The sequence below is a fragment of the Peromyscus leucopus genome, chromosome X (genome assembly GCF_004664715.2).
Source record: "Peromyscus leucopus breed LL Stock chromosome X, UCI_PerLeu_2.1, whole genome shotgun sequence".
Taxonomy (NCBI): Eukaryota; Metazoa; Chordata; class Mammalia; order Rodentia; family Cricetidae; genus Peromyscus; species Peromyscus leucopus.
In genome coordinates this window covers 10118492-10129866 of record NC_051083.1, presented here as the reverse complement: position 1 = coordinate 10129866, position 11375 = coordinate 10118492, and the positions used below count along the sequence as shown (strand labels likewise).

The 11375-nt window shown below is 35.9% G+C and overlaps 1 pseudogene; it reads left to right on the top strand.

The window, feature by feature from the left end:
* Positions 1 to 273: 273 nt before the first annotated feature.
* LOC114697620 lies at positions 274 to 9961 on the top strand (annotated as a pseudogene).
* The last annotated feature ends 1414 nt before the right edge of the window (positions 9962 to 11375 follow it).

Sequence of the window (11375 nt, the reverse complement as noted above, 5' to 3'; positions counted from 1 at the left end):
GTTGCTTTGTGTCCAATCTGAGTAGGTAGAAAAAGATGGCCTTTAAGAGGAAGAGCTAGAACTCCCATCCAAACAGGCTTGAGGAACATACTATCATTGCTATCAATAAATCTATTATGTTGTGCTACTATTGCTAGCTCCACTAGAGTAGACTCATCTATGGTCAGAACTATCTTTCTTCTTTGGTGTGAAGTTCATGCACACCATAAAGACTATAAATTACTAGTTTGGTTTCTCTGGGACCTTGATATAGGGTAGAAGACTCACTGGACCATGGAGGTGAGTTATCTGAGTTATAGGTAAAGTGACCACATGTCCTGTTTTGTCCTGGACAGTCACGGTTTGCATCTCTTGTCATAGATTAATTATCAGAACTTCCCATTTTCAATCTTATAACTGTCAGTTCAGATAGTAAATCACGTAGCCACTCTAGTTTGGGAGGAGCTTTATAGCAACAAATCTGTTTGCACATTCTTTGTGCTATTCTGTTACAAGTTTGGTTAAGCATAGTCTGTCCCTGAAATCTTGATTAGAACACAATGGACTGACAGATTAATTTTCTAGTCACGAATTACTAACAGACATCAGCCTAGGAGATCCCACCCAGTTGATGCCACCCTGGGAAATCCTGTTTAATATCTTCATACACTCTCTAAGTCATTTCTTTAGTTTCTGTATATGGAATAGAGACGAACTTGCTTATAGATGATTCTACTAGGCTCTGCTTAAGTTTCTATGCAGTTAACTTCTTTGAAATAGCCCCAAGATATTAGAATTTTGACATGTGACATTCCTAAAACTAATGGCAACTCTTGGGAGGGGCTTCAGGATGTTTGTGATTAGTGAAAAGATGATATACTGAAGTTGGTTCACGATGCTGCGAGTGGAAAGACTAAGAATTTCAAGTCAAAGAACTGCCTTCTAGCTAGTGGCAGTCAGTTAGGCTAGAATATGCAGTTGGGAAAAAAACCAACAGCCAAGAACGATGTTAATACCCTAAAAATAGTGATCCATCATTAACACCTTGACAGTGTGAGGTATAGATTGTTGTCCTTTTCATTCTGAAAACTTCCTTGGTCAAATTCAAAATGACTTATGTTTGCAGCAAATTCCAAGTGCAAACAAAAACTGGACCCTGACAGGCATGTGGCATCTGTCCTTTTTGCCACAAATGGTTATTACATGTTTTGCTTTGATCAATAACTGAATATTATACTCACAGGTGGATGTTTTCTTGATAGACTTGTCACAATTATTCATACACAGAATAAAATAAGACTTAGTCCTTCATTTATGTGACCTTCAAAGTTCCAGTTCATTGCTGTAGGGGGATCTTTTTTAAGAATTTCACTATGACTATTCTCTGGCGATAAGAAAGGGAAAGAATGAAGGAGACATTATAGCATATGTTAGTAAGTGAAACTGTCTCAACAAATCCAAAACTTAAGGTCCTAAGCACCAGCATACCCAGAATGTTTCTGGATGTGAAAGTAGGAGTTTTAATGAAGAAATTAAGGTCTTAGGGACAGGGTTCTATCCAACTTGAGTGTTGCTCTTCTACAGAGAGGTGAAATACCAGACCTGGATGCACAATGAAAACTGCAGAAGAGGAAATATGAGAAAGTGGCCACCTCCAAGTCAGGGAGAAAAGAATCAGGGAAAACCAATCACATTGGGCGTATGGATGTCAAAATTCCAACCTTCAAAACTAAAAAAATGTGTTTCTGTTGTTTAAGCCACTCAGGTGATACTATGACAGCTTAAGCAAACTAATACAGTACAAGAATATAATCATTGAGTCGTATGGTGAGTCTATGTCCACATTTTTACAGAGCTACCAAACTGTTCCCAGTGGATACATAAATTTATATCCCATTACCAAAACAATGGAGTCTCTTCTCCAATTCCTTACATTTGTTTTCACTCTGTTGTTGGTACAGACCTCTTAGGGTGCATGTATTATCTTATGTTGGTTGCAATGGTTTTTTAAAGTTACAGCATCTGATATCACAGGTTGTTTCCCATCCAAGTACTAACCAGGTCTGACCCCACTAAGTGTGTAGGGTGGTAAGGCCTTAGTAGACCCAGTACTTGTAACTGACCACTTCTAAACAGCAATTAACATTGCACAAACTTTTTATATATGTATTGGGTATTTTTATAACTTCTTAGGAGAACATTTATTCAGGCCCTTTGTTGGCATTCAGTGTTGGGCTGGTTTTTCTATTGTTGAGTTATGAGAGCTCTTTATTTGCATTTTAATCCAGGTCAGATGTACAGCTTGTAGATTTCCACTCATTTTGTGAGCAATTTTTTTTCAGTTTTTTAATAGTATCTTTTGATGCACAAAATTTATTTTTATTTTGATGAAGTTCAGTTTTTCTATTTCTTTTGATTTCTGTCCCTTTGATGTAATATTTAAGAAACCATTGACTAATCCAACTTCAGAAGATTTGCAGTTGTTTTATTTTAGTTGCTGTGGGGTTTTTAGCTCTTATAGCTGGACATTTGCTATGCCTGTCATGTGTGCAGGGTTCTGGGTCCTGGGGGTTGAATCAGGGACTGCTTGCATCCTCTCTAGTAAAGCAACCTACCACTGAATGGCCTGCTCAACTTCCATCCCTTTTGAGTTAACATTTACATATTATGTGGCCTGGGGATCTGACTTCATTCCTTGACATGTGAATACTCAGTTGTCTCATTTTCATTTATTGATGGCATTGTTATTTCCTTATTAAATAACAGTGACACATTGACAAAAATTAATTGTCCAGAATTTATGGGTTTATGTCAGATAATTCTATTCTCAGTTTGGTTCTATCATCAGTTTTTGTGCCACTTTTCTGTCCTTATTTCAGTGTGCCATTATTTTGATTACTGAGCTGTGTAGTAAAAATTAAAATTGGGAAGTGTGAGCCTTTTTGTACATGTTTTTAAAATAATATTTTGGCTGGGTATCTTACATTTCAATATAATGTTTTGAATGATTTGTCTATTTTTCTGCACTAAAAGAATGCAATTGGAATATTTTGAGTGGGATGGTATGTTTTCTTTACATCATTTTGAAGACTACTGCCATCTTAATGATACTATCTTTTAGTCCATGATCAACAAGATGGCTTTTCATTAATTCAGGCCACTCTCAGAATCTTTTGACAATGCTTCAAAGTTGTAAGCATCCAAGTCTTACATGTACTAGGTAAAATTATTCCTTGAAGAATTTTTACATTGCTATTATTATTATTATTATATGTGTGGGAGTGTTTTGCTTGCATCAATGTATGTGCACCATGTGCATACCTGGTGCCTGAAGAAGAAAAAAGAAGTCATTGGAACTCCTGGAGTTTTGGATGATTGTGATCTGCCGTGTGGGTGCTGAAAACTGAACCCACGTCCCCTGTAAGAACAGCAAGTACTGTTGAGTGCTTGAGAACAGCACCTGCTGAGCCATCTCCCCAAGCCTAAATTTGTTTTTAAGTAGTTTATATTTCTTGTTGCTGTTAGGAATTGGATTGTTGTCCTGTTTTCACTTTCTGGTTGTTCACTGTTTGTAGAAATACAACTGGCTTCTCTATATTGATTTTGCATCCTGAAATACTACTGAATTTATTTATTAGCTCTAGTAGCAACTTTGTTGTTGCTTTTATTTGCATTGGGCTTTTATAGTATTATGTTAATTATGAGGGTATTTTCACAGACACCATTTATTAATTTTCCTTATATTCTTTGTGAAGTGTGTTTTTTTTGGGGGGGGAGTTCAAGACAGGGTTTCTCTGTAGCTTTGGAGCTTGTCCTGGACTAGCTCTATAGACCAGGCTGGCCTCGAACTCACAGAGATCCACCTGCCTCTGCTCCCGAGTTCTGGGATTACAGGCGTGTGCCACCACCGCCCGGCTATGAAGTGTCTTTTTTAAAACTATTTATATATGTTGGACTTTGTTCTTCATCCACTGAGATTCCTCATGCCTTTTTATACCCAATTTTGCATTCCTGGGATAAATTCCTCATAATTGTATATAATGCTTATGATATGCTGCTGAATATAGTTTGATACTGTTCTCTTGAAGCTTTACTTCTCCAGAATTGGTTATAAAATCATCATTGCAAAAGTGTTCCCCTGGAACTAAAGAGAAAGAAATGGCCTTACCTTTGAAGACATAAGGGTATAGAAAAGAAACCTTACTCAATTCCCACATTTGTTATAATTAGAATATACCTTTTGTCTTCCAGTCAGACTTCTGCAATATCCTCTCTTCATAAAACCCAGATTTCCCTGTTTCTTTGGGTCTTTACTGCTAATCTAAATTATTTTGGTTTGGTTGTTGTTTGTTTTGTTTTGTTGAGGCAGTCTTGCTATGGAGCTAAGATCGGCCTTAAACTTTTGTTCCTACCACCCTGGAACCTCAAATTCTGGGACTCCAGGTTTCTTTCACCATGCCTTGTTTGAGATTTTTTTCTAAAGACCCCTTATGTCACTTATAATTTATATCAAATAACATTTCATGCATTTTTCTTATTAATCTTTCTTTTGTTACAAAGATCTTAACTATGAACAGATAACATCTTTTCACCCTTATAATACTTTGTGTATTTCTAGATATCTGTTCATCTTACCCAAAGTATCTGATTTATTAATATCTATTATAACCCTTTTCATTTCTGTAGTACCAGTCATAATATAGCCACTTTTATCCTAAATTTTCATAATTTATGTCTTTTTTTCTTAATCAGTCTAGCTAAGGATTATTAATTTTGTCCATCTTTCCAAAGAACTAAATTTCATCAGTCAGTTTTCCCTACTGCTTTTCTTTCTCTGTATTTGCTTATACTTTCTCCTTCCTTGGAGCTTTTCTTGCTTTTATTTGCATAGTTCTTTTTGATTGATGAAAACTTGACATTTTAGGGGCTGGAGAGATCACTCACAAGTTAGGAGCATTTGTCACTCTTCAGAGAGCAGAGCTTCAGTTCACAGCACCTATGTGATGTCTTACAACCATCTGTAACTCCAGTTCCAGGGTATCTGGTGTGTCCAGGAACAAATGTAGTACACATACACTCATGTAGGTAAGACACTCATATGCATAAAATCAAAGATCAATTGAAAAATGCTGAATGTATTAATTGCTGAATATAGAATCTGGAAATGGTATTTTTCCCCTTCTCCAAGATTTTCTTTGCGGTTATTTATTGAGGTATTATATGAAGTAATTTTCTAGCATCTGTATTGTTTTATCATGTGTGACTATTGAAGTTTGTTTCATTAGCACAATCGGCAGTTTGTTATTGAAGAGATATTTTGCCAACATCTAGAACCAAAAAGGATTCCACCATTCCCACATAGGTTCTAAGAAGGCCAGGAATGCTTACCTTAACAAAGCCAGGAAATTAAAACCCTGGCCTTAACCTTCACTTCACATTTGCTTGCACAATAGCTCAAGGTCAAACAGCTTTCTCCAGTCTTCCCTGATCATGTACAAAACACACATGGGACTTTCTAAAATTCCAGGAATACATTGGAGATTGTTGCATATTTCCAAAGACATATTACTCCCTAACTTTATTTCCATGGTTTTTTCTTTGTTGTTTGATCAAGCTATTATCCTTTACCATAGAATGGGGAGGTGTATATATCTGTAAATATTTTTCACAAATTACCTCCTAGTTCCAGTAAAGCAAAATTAAAACAAGTCTTTTGACTTAGTTTGGGTTTCTATTGCTGTGAAGATACACCATGACCACAGCAACTCTAATAAAGAAAACATTTAATTGGGGTGGCTTGTTTACAGTTTCAGAGGAGGTTCAGTCGATTATCATCATGGCAGGGAGTATGGTGGCATGCAGGCAGATGTGGTGCTGGCTACATCTTGGCTTGTAGGAAAGAGGAAGTTGATTGAAACACTGTAGCTGGAGTTTTCCTGTGTCCCAGCCTGCTGGTGGTCAGGACAAATCTATCTCACCTGCCAGTCCTGCAGCCACTTGGACCCAAGTAAACACACAGAGGCTTATATTATTTATGAACTGTATGGCCATTTGCTCAAGCCTATTACTGACTAGCTCTTAACACTTAAATTAACCCATAATTCTTATTTAGGTTTAGCCACATGGCTTGGTACCTTTTCCCAATTCTGCCTTCCCATCTTGCTTCTCATGGTGGCGGCTGGCAGTGTCTCCTGCCTCAGATCTCCTGTTCCCAGAATTCTCCCTTTCTTTTTGTCCCACCTATACTTCCTGCCTGGCTATTGGCCAATCAGCACTTTATTTATTAACCAATCAGAGCAACACATCCACAGCATACAGAAAGACATCCCCAGCAAAACACTGATCAGTATCCGGAGCATAGGAAACATCAAAAGTCAGACCCCATAGTGACACACTTCCTCAAATAAAGCCATACCCACTCCAACAAAGCTACACCTCCTAATAGTGCTAGTCCCTGTGAGATTATGGGGACCAATTACATTCATACTACCACAGCTTTTAAGAGGCTCTTTCAATGAACTCTTTGCTAGACTAAGGGCAGTTTGCAAATAGAATTCACTCTACGTCTTCTTTACTGACACAGTGAATGTGGACTAGTGTTTCTAAGGCTATCACTGGTGGGAAGACCAAGGATAAAATCAATTAAAACACACAAAGATCAGTGTTCACCAAAAGTCAGACATTTTTTTTCCTAAATAGTTTCTGGGTTACTGTGAACTTTCTTTTAGTTTCCAATATTCTGAAAAACTTCTGACAGTTTTAGTGAGCTAGAAACGTTATTGTGGTTGTTTGGAGAGTCAGAATTTTAGAGTGCCTTGCTGCCTCTGCTGTTTTTACTGGTATCAGTCTTCTGGAGAAAATTTTAATAAATAAAATGGTGCACATTTCTGGTGGGAATGCAAATTTAATATAATATATATGATTAGAGCATGAGAAATTTTAATCTTAAACTACAGATATAACTATTCTTAATATTTGGTTTATATGTAAGAAACTTGGTTATATAAATTGTATATTGGGATGTGATACTATTGAATATAAATATATATATGTATGAAATAATTTTCTTTATCTCTCATTGATATGTTTGTGATATCTGATTTCCCCTAATATATAAATGCTATATAAACATTTTTATATGTAATGCTTTAGATAAGCATAAAGACTTTCTGTCATATAGTTAGGATTAAATTGTTTTTAACATGCATCAGAAATTTCTTTCTCATTCTCACAATTATGACAGTGATATGCAAAAACATTAAGTGCTATTTTCAATCCAAAATACCCTCATCTCTCTAGAAGACTTTTTTTTTAAATTTGGGGATTCTTTTAATCTTTCCTTATTTCCCTGTTACTATTTCATATTTTTCATATATGTTTTTGGCTACTTTTAAAACTGTTTCCAGTTTTTATCCCATTACCTTTTATAATACTGACTTTCTGTAAACATATTATTAATATGATTGTGATTGATGCTAAGGGTCCAACTTACTGAGAGGTTTCAGGCTTAAGGTTCAAGGGGGACACTGAAACAGAATGTCCTTTGGGGTAAGAGGATTTTGATAAGAGTTATTGTAGTAAAACCATAGTCAGATACAGAAGCATGGTAATGACATTGAAAAGAGTTCAGGACCATGTGGCAGAGTTGGAGGGCACATTCTTCCAGATTTGAGAGGAAGGTGGATGTTATATGCAAAATGGTTGATGGATAGCCCATAGTACATGTTTATAGTCAAGCTATCTCTGAATCCACTGTGAAGACTGGGAGGGCATTAATCCAGAAAAATATGTTATTCAGTTCTGGGGACCAACTTACTGTGGTTTTGATCAATGTTACAGCTCAACCAAAATAAAAGAGTTTACAAAATGGCATAGCCTGGCTACCACTTAGGGCTTTTTATACACACACAGAGCATGCACTATGTGCACTATGTGACAGACTTTGTAATATATGTTACATCCATCATGTGTGCTTATTTTGCATATTTTTTTCAGGTGGAAGAAAAGAGTTTTGCAGTTATAAAAATACACAGTCCACCAAAATCTCTTTTGCGTAAGTATGATCTATCTTTACTATTCCTTAAAGTCAATATCTTCCTTTCTTGAGATTTATTTTTCATTTTCCCAAGCACAGTAGCAAAAAAATATTGTTTCTGTTTAAATATTTGCTGGTGTATCATACCATGAAATTTAATCATAGTCTGCATCAAAAACTGGAGAGAATCTCAACTCTGTCTGTCTGTCTGTCTGTCTGTCTATCTCTCTCTTTCTCCTTTCTCTCTCTCCCTCTCTCTTTCTCTTTTTCTCTGTGTGTGTGTGTGTGTGTGTGTGTGTTCTGAGACACAGATATGAAGTAGAGAATGGTAAAATCATGCTAACATATTGTCATAGATAATTGTCATCAGAAACAATCTATTTTTTACTTATATATTTATTAATAAAAAAAGTAACATGTATGCAATAGCAAACAAATGTGTATTTACATGTATTAAATTTTCAACTGAAATTAAAAGGTTGTGTTTGAGGAAATAAGGAACAAAGGGAAATTGACAACCCAATACAAATCAGAGAAGACATTAAATTTTTAAATATGCTAAAACACCAATTAACATTAAAGTCTGACAAGAGAATATAAAGATTAGAGAACCATACAAACATGCAAATCCTCAAACAATGTGGCGTATTTATTTTCTTAATAAATGAATAGAAACCCTCTGACTTAGAGAAGTGAAAAGGTTTTACATCTTACTTTTTTCCATGTTTTTAATCTTTCAGCAACTGAGCTCTTGTTTCTTGAATGCTTACTACTGTGTAACATAATTCTATAATTATGCTAACTGTGCCAATTAATTCCCCATATTTACATATGTCAAAAATAAATTCAAGGTGGAGTAAAAATAAGCTAATCCTCAGAAAATATGTAAAAGTTAAAGTATGTATTTTTTACCTCTCAGGAGAAAAAGACAAATTTAAAAATGAAAAACAGGACTGGCTTTCTTATAAGAAAACAGAAAATTTGGAAGATGTATCATGCTACCTGTAACATAGGAAGGAAAAAAATACATGCAGATATTATGCTAACACATTGTTAACAAGATACTATGAAGGAACAGAAGAACAAGATACTGTTAATTGCCCAGCAAGTAAGAACTCATAATCAATGTCAAGAGTCAGCACATTTTTGAAGAGTTAGCTTTCTCATACACTAATGGCGGTTTTATAAACTGACCAAATCATGTTTTAGGACAATTTAGCAGTGTCTAACCATGCTTACAGGCTTTCTGGCATTGATTGAGGAGAAAGTTGAAGTAGTAAAATTTGTGCTATAAAGTACTTGCAAATAAACTTGCCCAGGCAATATTAAGAAGAATTTAGCTAAAGGAGCACTGCCTCCAGTATGACTGGAAGGGAAGGAATGTACTCATCTGGCCCTATTGAAAGTTTGCTATGAAAGTTTGTGCTAATGTTTGTTCACCAAGATTAGGTTTTATTCCATAACAAAAGGCAACCCTGATTTACAAGCAGCCATTAGGTCCATCCCCATATCAAAGACTATATCTGCTCAAGGAAGGTGGCACTGTAGGGTTACAACCATCATTAAGTCCTCGTCTAACGTCTAATATTAAGTCCCTGGGCACTTATCAGGTAAAGCATAATTCTGCCAGGTGGGCAAGATGACTCTGAGTAACAACTATTTAAAAAGAACAACACTGGTTTGCTTAAGATTCTGTCTCATCATGTTGAGCCCACTAATGAGCAAAGCCAACCCTCTGAATTGAAGAAATTTATAGCTAAGAAATTACCATTGAAGTTAAATGGTGGCAGACATATACAAGGAATCCTATGGGTCTTTGATTCCTTTATGAATCTTATAATTAATGAGTATATGGAGATGGCAACTAGTGGGCAGCAGAATAATATTGGAATGGTGGTCAAATGAAGAAACAGCATCATCATGTTAGAAGCCTTGGAAAGAGTCTAAAAAAGGCTGTTGAGCATTAGAGTCCTCATCCCTCTCCAAAGGGCCTATTTCAGTCTGGTGCAGAATTGGGCCATGCACATTTTCATATGAAACTTTCTGCTAAATAACTTTTATGATACTCAAAAAAGGAAATAATTCTGTCATCTTTTCTGTGTAACTCCCAACTGTCCAAGTAGTCAGACTTTAAGTCTTATGTCTCTGTTTAAATAGTTTGAAGTGTAACTTGGGTTGGGGACCCATGAATATTTAAGGATAACAGAGTATTCAGAATGAATAAACCTGAGACCTCTATAAGGTGGTCAAGTTTTCTGTTCTAGACTGATTCCCCTTTGTTCACTAACCAGAATCAGTCATTTGTTATTATTAAAGAGCTTTTTCTACACAAGGATGATACCAATATACACACCAAACTGAATGGAAAGAATATGAGGCTTCAACCCTATAGGCCAACTCAACCTTATAGGAAAGCTGGGAACAGGACAGGTCGCTTTCACTAAGGAAGATTACCTTAATTGGTTATACAATATCAAAAGGTTGGCCCTGAAAACCTACAAGCAGGTAGCATTACATGAACTGAACAGGTTATATTTGGGAATATGCATGATATAACAATTAGTGAGAAAAGAGGCCATGAGTTTTAAGAAAAGCAAGAAGGTGTATATGGGAGTGTTTGGAGGGAGGAAGGGGAAAGGAAAATATTGTAATTAAATTATAATCTCAAAAATTACAAAAGAGTTTCCTTTACTAATCTCTAAGTGCTTGGAGTGATTTCTCTCTGGGCAGGCTAACTAATTCTCTAACAGTGTTTATCCAAGAGAAATGAAACACTATATAAATGCACAAAGAGGCTTCTAAATAAAGGTTTCGTACAACATTTATTTCATAATAATTATAAAAATTAGAAACCATCCAAATGATCATCAATAAGATAATAATGATGTAACTATAACATTCAGGAGGATAAGGAAGGAGGATTGTGAATTTGAGGCCAGCTTGAGCTATATAGGAAAAATCTGCTTCCAAAATAATGGGGACCGAGGAGTTGGTTCAGTGGTTAAGAGTACTTGTTCCTCTTGAGAACATGAGTTCTGTTCCCAGAAACCACGTGGTGGCTTACAACAGTCTGTAACTTCACTTTCAGGTGATCCATCAGCCCCATCTGCCATCCATGGGCATGTGGCATGCAGAGAGAGAGAGAGAGAGAGAGAGAGAGAGAGAGAGAGAGAGAGAGAGAGAGAGAGAGAGAGAAAGAGAGAAAGAGAAAGAGAAAGAGAGTGAATACATGAATACAGGCAAAATACCCATGCACATTAAAAAATCTAAAATTATGATCCCATCAATTAGAAAATATTCATATATCTGTCAGTTACAAAGAATAGAGTGTGTCTGTTTATATTGATCTATTGCTAATGAA